We start from the raw sequence: 13,976 nt of genomic DNA, 5'->3' as shown, positions 1-13,976 counted from the left end.
CATTACTGCAACAATTGTCCTCCTAAATAAATCCTAATAATATCCCGGGATGAAAAATTATGACTTTAACTTTTTTATATTCTCATCAAGAACACAGGTTTAATCAAGATATACGCGCCGATGTAATGATGATCTATGGATCTCCATTTGTTGTGATTAATACTGAATCAATCATTTGCAAGATGAAGTACGTGTAATCGCATTTATGTACCAGTCAAATTAGAATTAAGAAGTTATGATCAATGTCTGGTTCGAACGTTCTTAGGTACTAACACTTGTAACATACTAGCAGCGACACAGCGGGCTTCGCTCCGATAATGTTGTGATAAAAAGTATCCTATGTGTTACTCCAGGTTATATTCAAATAAACAGTTTATTTATTTAACTATCTACCTATCTAATCGTATCGTAGTATCCCAGTATATATTTTAGTAGGTACATATTTTAAGCACTATATTACTGCACTCATGTTTCGCACCAGCACCTACTTAGTAGTAAAGGCTCCAACTGAAAATCAGTGCTCCTAGAGTAATAACATTACTGAGTTGTGGCCTGTTTAGATTACTGCAGCACACACACCCATAATCACTTTTTGTACTTACCCACGTTTTGTTTTTTGTTTTTGTTATTATGTGTGTGTCTGTAGTATTTTGAATAAACTTCTTTCTATTCTACCCGTGTACCAAATTTCATAATATTCCGTTCAGTATATTTCGCGTCAAAGGGTAACAAATACAACCAAATATACATCCTCACAATTTTCGCAATTATAATTTCTCTCAGCGCTCTCCGCGTCCAATATGACAACTCATTCAGGGTGCTGATGGGGTTGCCTAGATTCTGTAGTGCATCAGGGATGTTTGCAGAAGCGAAAGTAGATTGCTTCTACGCTACTATGTGGAAGCGGTGCGCATCCCTGGTGCGCAGGATGCAGGCCAGCACCGACAGCATCCTGAGTATGGTGGCCAGCAGACTGGACTGTGTGTACATCGGTCGCTGTTGCGCAGTCTCACACGGAACTGGGCAGCAGTGACTGATGGATGTTTTGTGTGTGTGTGTGTTTTTTTTTGTATTTGTATTTACTAACAATAGGTTAAAGTTTCAACATTGTTACTAACAAAAAAATGGACTTATGGTCTGAGTAAAGAAAATTTTATTATTATTATTATTATTATATTTAATATAAAATATATTAACTTGATGGCTTTATCAGACAGGCGTGAGCTTCTTCAAATGCTATTTATGCATGATGTTTGCAACAATAACATTGACTCACAAGAATTGGTAACTTTATTCTTACAATTTAGAACACCCGTAAAACGCACAAAAACCTTTTCTATGTTCCTATCTGCCACTGTAGTTACGCAAGTCATTCAACTATTTTACGTACTTTAGATAATTATTATAATATATCATCATCTGTTCACATTTTCTTTGATTCCAAAGCGGCATTTAAAAAACTTATTTCTTCCATCCTACGTAAGAGATAATTGATTGGTATACCCATTACACACATAACGTGATGCGTCCCTGTTTGAAATAAAATGAAATGATATTTATTAAATAAATAAAACTTTGCTACATTGCATATACAATTGGTCCCACACTAGGCAACGGCCATGTTTGTCTATTGTTTTCCTTTCTTTCTGTTCTAAGCTGTTTATAACTTTTTAATTTACAAAACAAGAATCTGTAATTGGCATTAAGTTTAACCCTGTAAGATGAAATTATGTAATTTTTGTTCAAGTGCTGTTGATTCTATGATAAATAAATTTTATTTCTGATAAATAAAAAAAATTGTAAGATTTTTATACCTACAAATTAAAACATTACTTACAAAGTTATCGTAAAAAACGTATTTTTATAAACTACCATGTTTTTTTGGAATGGAAATTGAGATTACGTATCTTAATGTTGTAGCGCCATTTTTAAAATTGACACTAGAGCTTTTTGTATGGGAAAAGTAAATCAACAACTTTTGATTCAAAGTGTTTTAAAGTTATTTTGCAACGATTTCGATTCTATGATGCAATTTTGCATGTTCCCGATTGTGTGTACTGGGCTGTGAAGCCGAAAAGCCCGAGATTGGAGTAAAAAAAAAATACCTTGAAATTATGGAGATTTTACATCATCTGGCCTCGTGTCTTCGGGAATGCTTTGAAAGAAAGAAAGAAAGAAAGAAAGAAAGAAAGAAAGAAAGAAAGAAAGAAAGAAAGAAAGAAAGAAAGAAAAAAAAAAGAAAGAAAGAAAGAAAGAAAACATTTATTTGCCAAAAACATGAGTACAAATAGTCATAATGAATTAGACCTACACGTTTTACCGAATATAGGTATGCAAATATAAATAAATAAAGAGGAGCATGCTATCCACTACAAATTCAAAACAAAAAAGAATTATAATGTAATAATAATGTAATATAACTAGCCCTAAATTCTATCCGAGTCTATCATTAAAGAAATCATTTAAAGTATAATAACATTTATCAGTTAATAAAGACTTGAGGTGCTTTTTAAATAGATTTAAATTTAAGCTTTTATATTGATTTGGAATTTTGTTGTAAATTTTCGGTGCCATACATACTATGCTATTACCGAGTAAAGCAGTTTTTGATGGGTGCATGCATAATCGATAGATATCTCGATGATTCCTCAATACAACATCAGCTAGACGAGGGAATAAATGAGCATTGGTTTTCACAAATGTTGCTACCTCAAGTATGTAAAGTGACGGAAGTGTAAGAATTTTGTGTTCTTTAAAAAATGGCTGACAACTATCAGTGCATTGGAGTCTAAACATTGCGCGAATACAGCGTTTTTGCATTTTAAAAGCTATATCCTTATCCGTCGAATTGCCCCAAAAAATTATTCCATATCTAAGTATTGATTCCACTAAACCATGATAAGCTGTAAGAAGTTGCCTAGGCTATTTGTCCCTTAATCGTACGATATCTACAGGTCGATATGGAGTGGTCTACAATCATAAATTCGATAGGTATTTGTGCTGCAACATCGTGCTACTATCCAAAAGACAAAGAACCCTATTATCATCTATTCTCATTGATACAAAAGGTCAAGAGTGACCAGTCAGTTACTGTTGTGATATACCTGTCATTTCTAATTACCATTATATGGTAAATAATTCCTTTTATACAATATTAGACTACCATATGAAAACACATGCTAAATCAAACTCTATTTCTAGTGTTTTAAAGTTGAAATTTGTTTGTCAAGAATTAAATATAGTACAGTCGAGTAAAATTATTTTTTGTGAGCACTGCAACCTTAGATGCCAATTCTATCACGTTTTTAAGTGCATTATTTCGAATGATCAGTTAAGTCTACAAGAGTTTATTCTTAAACGGAGTTAATAGTTAAGGCTGATTCACACCAAGCTAGCGAATGTTCATTCATATTTCTTTTATCTATGGTTCATTCTATCCACACATTGGCTGTCCAACTATTGCCTGACCCGTGGCTTTTCATTCCTTTGGTTAGACACGTCTATAGCGAGCGTGATAATTTTCCCGGTTTCTTCCTCAACTGCTAAACTTGATAGCTAAGGGCCCGCTTCCTTACTTTTTATATTCAGATTCAGATATTATCAAAAGCAAATCATTTATTCAGAAATTATGCCTTCACAGGCACTTTTTCACGTCATATTCTAAATTAAATGATATTTACCATAGCTACAAACTACTACCATTTCGAAACGACCACTGCTGAGAAAAAATGCCGAAAGAAACTCATTCAAACAGTGTTGGTCCCTATTATGCTAGACGCGCTGACCATTTTTTTGAATATAAATTTATGTATAACTCTTGATCAGTAATATAACAATGTAAGTGTTATTCATAAAGATCATTTATTGCAAATCACAGAATTTAACAGATGTCACATTAATATAAAGTACAGGTGACGCCCTGCAAGGGCACAGCAAACATTGGGGCTACTAGACGCCATTTAATTAAATATAATTTCATAGAGGTATGCTTGTAATGTAAGGAAATTTTTCGTCTCCACTTCGCACGGTCGTCGACATCCCTAGTTGTCAAACCATTGTCATATGATACTTGACGACATCAAGCCAGCATTTCTTGGGTTTACCCCTTCTGCCAGGGCCAGCAAGTCGTCATAGCCAGTTGTTCCCTCAGTAATTCTATGAATGAGCATTCATTGAAAATAAAAAAATGAGCATTCGCTCGCTTGGTGTAAATCAACCTGATTGTACAAATTTGATAAATGTATTTCATGATGTTTAGATGATTCATTCATATCGACTGCGTTATTGCTAACACTGGTTTCAAATTTCATTCAAGGCATCTGACATTACTTTTACTACTACCTACCGTCATTTAGTAGCAAATAATCGCAACACACTAGTAAACTAAACTCCACCAATGTGCAAGTTCCTCACGATGTTTTCCCTCGCCGGAAGCGCGTCTATGAAGTCTATTATACATAAGTCAGAATGGTATACAAACTCATGTGACACGAGTAGGATTCGAACCTGGGACCCTCAGTCACAGGCAGACGGTCTCAACCACCTTCAGTGAAAGTGATGTGATGGAATTATGACATCCAATACTACGATATTATTTCTTTTAACTCACAAAGGCAAGGCACGTGAAATCGTTTTGGGACGAATGGTTGCGCCTAAAATGGTTATCAGGTTTTATATGGCGTACGGTAAGGTTGTGGTAAATTATCTCATTTGTCACTGATGCTTTCTCATAAAATTATCGTTCAAGTACCTCAAGTGCCAAGGCAAGGCTTATGATAAATTGTGGTATTTTGAGACCGAATCGCACGCATCTCCGTACAATATATACAGAGCGTTTTCATTACGATTCGATTAAGAAAAAATATTTTTATTTATATACCCATTTATAATTTTCGGCTCATGATCAAAGAGCGTTTTGATTTCGATTTATCAGCTAACAAGCTTTTGCCCGGAGCTTTGCCCGCACAAGTTATTCTGCGAAAGAGGCGCGCAGTCTTTTACCCCCATTATAGTTAATTGGGGGTTAATCTCTGAAAAAAATCCTATAACCCATGTTTAAACGAGAGCCTTGAACTGCATGTATGCAAAATTTCATCAAAATCGGTCCGGCGGTTTAGCAGTGAAAGCGGAACAGACAGACAGACTTTCGCATTCATAATGTTGACCAAATGACTATAATGGGGGTGATTGTGTGTTCTACTTTCAGGGATAAATTCACGCGGGCGAAGGCGCGGATAAAGGCTAGTAATTTATAATGTACTCATCTGAGCGAAGGTGGTAATAATGAACTAAGAAACCAAAATATTTTTCACGATATTCACATAAACAAGACGTAATTATTCCGATCATCACTACTTCAAATAACTTCATGTTAAAAATAAAGTTATCAATCTCTTTATCAATCCGATTACATTAACAGCCGTCAACGCGTTAATTAATAGAATTGTACCTGATACAATTAATATGCAGTAAAAAAAATAGATCACAATTTTGATGGCGAAACAAAAAGTTATGGTTTTTAAGCGCGAGTCGTATTGGTGTGAAAGTTCCGTAGGTATATCAAGATATTAGTTCTTCTTCTTCATAGTCGCATTCCTCATGGCTGAGGGTCGTGGTTGTTACGTGGAATGAAACACACACAACAACTTTCTTGGCATTATTAATGGAGTGGTTTGGCATTGCCTTCTCCATTTCACACACAAGTTAATAAGAATCAACCAGTGTGTAGGTTTCCTCACGATGTTTTCCTTCACCGGAAGCAAGTGGTGGTCGATTGAAGTCACGATTGAGAGGGTAAAATATGCACGGCAACATTTATCAGAGAAGAAAAAAATATTAGAAAACGTACATTTAAGTTTTTTACAAAAATGACATTTTTGCCACAAGCATTTAAATATTGTTGTCAGAGAGATAAAAAACCCATGTCCGTGTTGTAAACTGTCGAGGAGTTTTTCCTCGTTGGGTGCACCATCAGGTTATGCTTATCATAATAAATGGTCATGGAAACTGAAGCGACGTGGGAAATTTCAACTCTGTAAGACAATTTGAAGCAGGAGAAATCTAACTGGCAAGACTTGATTATAGACTGACAAGCAAATATCGGACCAGGTTAATTTGTATTATATTGCAGTCTTATTACTATTCTTATTTGGTTTTTAAACTAAAAGCTTGTAATAAGACTTCAATATATTGTAAGTTTAGTTTTAGAGTTTTTAAGGTTTGTATTTAAAGTATAACTAAATTTAAAGTTGAAATTAACCGTAAAAAACGGTGACCAAAAATATATAACAAAGAACTTTTTCCTGAGGATCTCCAAACAATTATCCGAACCGGTTACGGTCAATGAACTCTAACCAAAACTGATTGTTATCTGGCGCTATGGGCATCTGGTATCGTAAGTATGTAGACCCCGAAGGTGAATTTCACTTTTTTTAACATTCTTCTTGTTAGCGAGTCGACTCTGGTGTTCAATACTCAATACTAAATTCTTTACTTGCATCCTTAATGTAAGTGTAACAGATCTTTCTTATACAGGGTGGCTAAATAACAGGTATACACTTTAGTTTTGTAATTTTATTCCATGAAATATAAAATATATCAAGTATTCCTTTTTGAATATAGTATTCAGGGCCGACAGTTAGACATGGAAAATATTGTCCACCTCTAACACCACCGTACGATGCGAACCCTTGTCATCACGATTTTCATACATTTCCTGCGTTATCTCAGTGACCGTGTCTCGAATATTTTGTTTTTATTGCTGAAGGTTCATTGGCCTGTTAGTATAGATAAGTCCCTTTAAATAGCCCCACAAAAAGTCAGGAGCTGTTAAATCAAGTGATCTTAGGGACCAATCAATATCACCGTTTCTTGAAATTGATTCAAATTCAATTGGAAAACATTATTTTTGTAAAACGTTTTAATCGCGTAAAACGCTCCATAATAAATTTGCCGTATCTACACAAAGTTATTTTCATGCAACAACTGTCATATTTACCGCCAAAACAAAATGGCGGCAAAAAAACAATTGTATGGCTCCAAGTTGGCCATCCTGTATATGGCAATTAGGAACCCTTACGGGCGCAGCAGTTCTTTGTGTACGACCTTCACGGAAGGATAGGTAATTATCATTAAAGGTAATATTTCATATATCCAGAAATAAATCTCAAAAAACAAAGAGATTTGATTGCAAACCCCGGAACTCACGATTATCGACTAACAAACATATTTGAGACCTGATGAGGCATGTCATGATGGCGTCATGATTCTATGGAAGCATCATACGATGGAGATTAACATACATAAAATGGATTATGGCATAAAAATATTTTTGTTTACCATAATTAAAGCTAATCAATGTCTGTAAAAAAAACACAGATGACACAATTTTCGAGCAAATGAATTGTAATCCCATTCGTAACACAAAATATAGATGTATCTGTAATAGTTTCGAAGATTTTTGTAGACGTAAGTAGGCGAATACGTATACAGCTCCTCTGAAGGAAAGCGGTCACCGTAGCCTTTGAACTTCAGTAACACCATGGCTCTTGAGGTTTTTACCAATTTCTTTTGTTTATTAGCGAAAAATAAAAAAATCCTCTTTGCAAATTTATTATACGCTAAATAAAGGAATTTATTGCGAAGCGTTATTATAGTTTTCCATTAAATAATGTAATCACAGTCTAGTATGAAAATTTTGTGTGGGCACCGCTTTTAGTCTAGTATACATTCAACAAGATTTTTGATAGAAATTGGTAAAAATTTGATGGTGTTATTGTGCACCTTAACCAGTATATAACCTTAATAATGTAATCTAAATATGCTTCAGTTGTAATTTGTCTCTGGATTTCACAGAAACTATACTCTTGATCATGCAAAGTCATGACACTTTAAAACATAAAACGCTTGTAGTTTCTTCAGCCTCTAATCACTATAGAATGTTAGAACGCATATTGTAATCATGAACGTATTATAAAACGTGAATTATAGTTTTGTGATTTAACGTAATCATACCCCTATGTGTATTATTAAATTATGATAATTCTTTAAAATTAACCTAATACAAGCTTATTAAACGCCTATTTATCGCCCACTAACGACGACCTCGGTGGCGTAGTGCTTGCCTCTGAACCAAGAGGTCCCGGGTTCGATCCCCGCTCGGGTCATGATGGAAAATGATCTTTTTCTGATTGGCCCGGGTCTTGGATGTTTATCTATATGTGTATTTGTTATAATATATAGTATCGTTGAGTTAGTTATACCATAACACAAGTCTCGAACTTACTTTGGGGCTAGCTCAATCTGTGTGATATGTCATGACATGACATGCATACGCGATTAAATTTAATTGTAACAGGTACATCAACTTACGCAAAAATATTGAAAATTCGCCCCTATTACTGCGACATAGAATTCCATTTAAATGTTTTGGTAATTAAAAAGCTATATATTAAAACTAGATGTTGCCCGGGGCGGTGGGAATTTTGAATTAAAATATAGCCTATAGCAATCTTGGATAATGTAACTTTATAATGGTGAAATAATTTTTGAAATCGGTTCAGTAGTTTCGGAGATTATCCGCCTCAAACATACAAACTCACAAACGCTTACCTCTTTATGATAATAGTATAGATATGATAACTATTAAATTGAGACATTATTAATTCATTACTCAAATAAAACACAAAAGCGAAGCCTCATTTAAAGTCGAGAATTTGTAGCTATTTAATAAATTAATAGTTCGATATCAAAAAAATAAATATTATATGTTTCCTAAGAAATAATTATGTAAAATTTATCGAAGAAATGAAACACTTCAATAAAGACATAAACCCGTTAACAAAAATTTAATTTTCTCTAAGAGCTGCGCTCGGTCGTTTAGACGTCCGTCAATATACAACACAGAAATTATATGAAGTTTTGACGTACGTCCACGTACGTCAGTGTCAATACCTATAGAAATAGAAACGGAGCACGACTGAGCAATAGGGCGTGGCTAATCTGTATTATTAAAGTCGAAATATGTACCTATTATAATTCTTAGAATTCCTAAGCGGCGGTGATGTAAATGGTTAAGACGCCTTTGGATCGAAAGGTACCAAATTCGAATCATTAATAATTATAGTATGGACGAAATAACTTTAATAACTTTATAGGAAGGAAAGAAAGAAAGAAAGAAAGAGAGAGAGAGAGAGAGAGAGAACATTTATTTGCCAAAAAATATAAATAAATAAAGAGGAGAATGCTATCCACTACAAATCCAAAAGAAAAAAGTATAATCTTTAGTTGTTGCTTATGCAAAATCATCAGCATCACAGAGCGGCCATCTTTTCTGCATCTTTTTCACTTGTACTAATGTCGTCAAGTTATATACAATATCACTATTACAAATTCAAAATCAAATTCCAAATTTCTTTATTCAATTTGGGATGTTGTAGATCACTTATTGACGTCAAAAAATTACTTAAGTTACTAATTACTTACCTGCGCTTTGGAAGACGGCAGTAGACTTAGTCTACCGCCGGCTTCCAAAGCGCAGGTGAAGAAGTAGCGGCGCAACAAACTTCACCGCAGCCTTTTCTCCAAGGACGTCAATTAACAAATATAAGTCATATATATATATATATATATATATATATATATATATATATATATATATATATATATATATATATATATATATATATATATATATATATATATATATATATATATATATATATATATATATATATATATATATATATATATATATATATATATATATATATATAAAATTAGGACGACCAATTATATACTACAGCGGATCGTATTTCATTTTTTTGTTACGGTTGACAATGTGTTGTTTAGTTACATGTAGAATATAGTGATAAATAAAGTATATTATCTATTTATAAAAAAATATTTAATTCACTAGACACAATATGATTGGCTAGGTCGTGCACCTCAACAACATCAGTTAATGAGTCAGTTTGTCGAAATATACAATGATGGTTTAGAGTTAGTTTGCAATTCGATTAGAAAGCAATTGACCCAGGTTAGCACCCAGTTCATCAGAGTAAATTAGCTCTTTGTGATCACATGTTTGAACGGGGATTTTCAACTACATGCATATCAAATTTCATCAAAATCGGTCCAGCGGTCTAGCCGTGAAAGACTAACAGATAAACTTTCATATTTATAAATTAGTAAGTATAGTAAGTACTAGCTGCGCCCCGGGGCTTCGCTCCCGTAGGAATTCAAGGCGAAAAAGTATTACGGATTATTATAAAATACGGAATATATAAAACGTTTTCACGACCACCACTTAATTCCAGTGATATCATAATTAAATTAAAGAAAGAAAGAAAGAAAACATTTATTTGCCAAAAACATGAGTACAAATAGACAAATTGATGTCAAAATGAATTAGACCTACACGTTTTACCGAATATAGGTATGCAAATATAAATAAATAAAGAGGAACATGCTATCCACTACAAATCCAAAACAAAAAAGAATTATAATGTACTTATACTAGCCCTAAATTCTATCCGAGTCTATCATAATAATAAATAAACATTAAATATAACTATAAATATACTACAATTATAAATTCAAATGCTAATTATAATAATAAATAAACATTAAATTGATGTAATCTATTTAGTGTTTATTCATGAAATTTATATACATATTAATCATAATTATTATATAAATTAAGCTGTTTTTTAAGATCTGTCTTTTAGTTAAGTTTAGTACCTATAAGTTTAGTATACCTTTGTTTTTTTTAACAATATTTTATAGCACCTACATTCATTACTATATTTCAAATATACTTTCACTAGATTTGTCTTGTGGCTTCGTACAATAAGAATTTCGAGATAAAAAGTACCATTGGTGTTACTCCAAGTATTACTCTTAAAGTCTTCTTTTTTCTAACATTAAAGTTCCAAAAGTTGATTCATATCATGTACTGAGTACATTATGAAAATTTGTTCCGCGAATAAAAAAAAAAAAACCCTGTAAAAATGGGATTTACAAAATATCTGTCCAAAGTTGTTACATTCCCTATATCATTACACAGTATAGTTTTAGCAATGACTTTGACAATTCGGCATTGAGATACTGTACGACCGTGAGACATAGAGACAAAAAATAGGAAAGCGACGACTGGACTCAACCGAGAACATGCTAAGATAAAAGAATGAAAGAGATAGTAAGAGAAAGGAAAGAGAGAGTAGTCTTAACTAATCAACATATCTGATATAAGTTAGAAATTATGTGTATACTTCACGGAACCTTAAAATTTTTAATGGGATTTAAAAAATTACTATGACATAAGGAAGTCCTAGTATAAAATTGTACATTCCCATAACATATTATTACACAGTTTAGGCGTTAAACTGTGACAGACTACATGTAATCGTTAATTGGCTAGTTCCGTTTTCCTATTTAAAGTTTGATCACGATTCGTAAGTGAAAAAAAAAATGGCGAGGGGTCATTTTATTGTTTTAATTTACATTTAACTTACACTTACATTTAATTTACATTTAATTCACAAATTACTTGCACTTTTTTTAATAGCCTGTATTATCATATGGGTCCCTCTTCATAGTCATATTCCTCATGGCTGAGGGTCGTGGTTATTACGTGGAATGAAAAAGACACAACCACTTTCTTGGCATTATTATTGGAGAGGTTTGCCATTGCCTTCTCCATTTCACACACAAGTTAATAAGAATCAACCAGTGTGCAGGTTTCCTCACGATGTTTTCCTTCGAGTAGGATTCGAACCTGGGACCTTTCGACCCACAGGCGGGCGTCTTAACCATTACACCACCACCGCTCGTGATATTAAGGGTCCCAATACTTGGCAAAATGGGTAATCATTTTACAAGCCCCCATCATCTGATATTATATTGAGGTGCTTTTTGTGGAGAAAAAGGTATATTTTGTGGAGAAAAAGATATATTTTGTGGAGAAAAAGGTATATTTTGTGGAGAAAAAGATATATTTTGTGGAGAAAAAGATATATTTTGTGGAGAAAAAGATATATTTTGTGGAGAAAAAGATATATTATATTATTAATAAAATCTGACGCCAGTGTTAGTATATGAAAATTTAAAAAATATAATATGTTTTAATTATATGAATATTTACAGAAATGTCAATATATTTTTTCAAGAATTAGAACAAGGATGATTTTCATGCTACAAGGTCCTGGCAACAAGGAGTACCGACGACCGTGCGAAGTGTAGACGAAAAAGTAAGAAAAATAACACGGTCTGGTGACATAGAGAGAGAGAGAGAGAGAGAGAGAGAGTAGGTAGTCTTAATTAATTGACGACCTCGGTGGCGCAGTGGTAAAGTTCTTGCCACTGAACCGAGAGATCCCGGGTTCGATCCCCGGTCGGGTCATGATGGAAAATGATATTTTTCTGATTGGCCCGGGTCTTGGATGTTTATCTATATATGTATATGTTATAAAAATATAGTATCGTTGAGTTAGTATCCCATAACAGAAGTCTCGAATTTACTTTGGGGCTAGCTCAATCTGTGTGATTTGTCCTAATATATCTATTTATTTATTTAATTAATCAGCATACCTGACTGTTGAAATAAGAAATTATATGTTTATACTTAACAGGACCCTAAAATACCTTAAAATTTTAATCCATTGAACTATTGACCCGGAGATCGATAATGATCAAAATCATTGAAGAATAAAAAATATTTGTCTATTTAACAAGATAAGATTTTATTTGTCTATTTAACAGATTTTCGCAAAAAGAAAACTTATTGATTCAGTTTTTGTCGAGTTAGATTAACTTTAATTAAATTCATAAGTTTTTGTCAGTTCATTGTGTATGCAGTCACACATCAATGTTGTTATACATCATCTGTATGGACATGTAAATTGATGATTTGAATATATTATATATCTAATGATGGCTCCACACTGTCGTCGAACAGTGCCAAACTTTGGCGGATTCGGTAAACATTGCTGGTTTTTCGATTGGGGTACATAAAGGCACTCGTACTAACTACACAATGTTCACGCATTTGCGTCGGCACGTGAGTTTGGCGAAAGTGAAAAATGGGAGGCTTTACCCAGCAGTGGGTTGACGTGGGCTGAAAATTATGATGACATTATTATAATACTTTAAGGGTTAACAATTGATATTGACATTAATTGAAAAAAATGAAATTGACGAACTCGGTGGCGCAGGTAATAAAGTGCTTGCCACTGAACCGAGAGGTCTCGGGTTCGATCCCCGGTCGGGTCACGATGGAAAATGATCTTTTCCTGATTGGCCCGGGTCTTGGACGTTTATCTATATATGTATTTGATATAAATTATAGTACCGTTAAGTTAGGATCCTATAGCACAAGTCTCGAACTTACTTTGGGGCTAGCTCAATCTGTGTGATTTGTTCTAATATATTTATTTATTATTAAAATCACGTCACTCAAGGGGCATTAAAGATGAAAGTAAAGGTTTCCAGGAATAGAGGAAGACCTAAGAAGAAATGGATGGAGTGTGTCAAGGATAGTATGAACAGGAAAGGAGTATCAATGCATATGGCAGATGACAGAATTAAATGGAAGGAACTTACATACTGTGCCGACCCCACATGAGTGGGATAAGGTCAAGAAGATTATTTTAATGCTTTGGCATTTTCTCCCGCCCTAGAATAGGACCACTCCATATCCTCCCTTGAATGTCCTACGAGGAGACTAAGGGACACACTGCCATAACTGCGGAAAAGCAATGGCATTCCCAAAGAGGCTACTTTACTGTATGGTTTATTTTGAATATTTGGTCTACTTTCTCAACCTGATATGATTCAAAGTTGACCTCAAATAGTTGATTAGTTGAAAAAATATAACTAAATCTTCTAAATTGAATAGTCCAAACTTTAGGGTGTCAAGAGAGAGAGAGAGAGAGTGAGAGAGAGCCTAACATACCAAAACCCAAAATCCATTTTAAATA

General features: G+C 33.6%; 1 protein-coding gene across 1 annotated transcript in view; it reads right to left on the bottom strand.

Moving 5' to 3' along the window:
• Positions 1–1,151, bottom strand: part of LOC128677898 (uncharacterized) — a 111,318-nt gene extending 110,167 nt beyond the window's left edge. The window contains exon 1 of the mRNA XM_064436559.1: positions 757–1,151. The gene's annotated coding sequence lies outside the window, so the exon portion shown is untranslated. The remainder of the gene's footprint in view (positions 1–756) is intronic.
• Positions 1,152–13,976: the final 12,825 nt, after the last annotated feature.

The sequence above is a fragment of the Plodia interpunctella genome, chromosome 18, assembly GCF_027563975.2.
Source record: "Plodia interpunctella isolate USDA-ARS_2022_Savannah chromosome 18, ilPloInte3.2, whole genome shotgun sequence".
NCBI classification, from domain to species: Eukaryota; Metazoa; Arthropoda; class Insecta; order Lepidoptera; family Pyralidae; genus Plodia; species Plodia interpunctella.
Note: the sequence above shows the minus strand (reverse complement) of the source record. Positions and strands in the feature narration are given on the sequence as shown.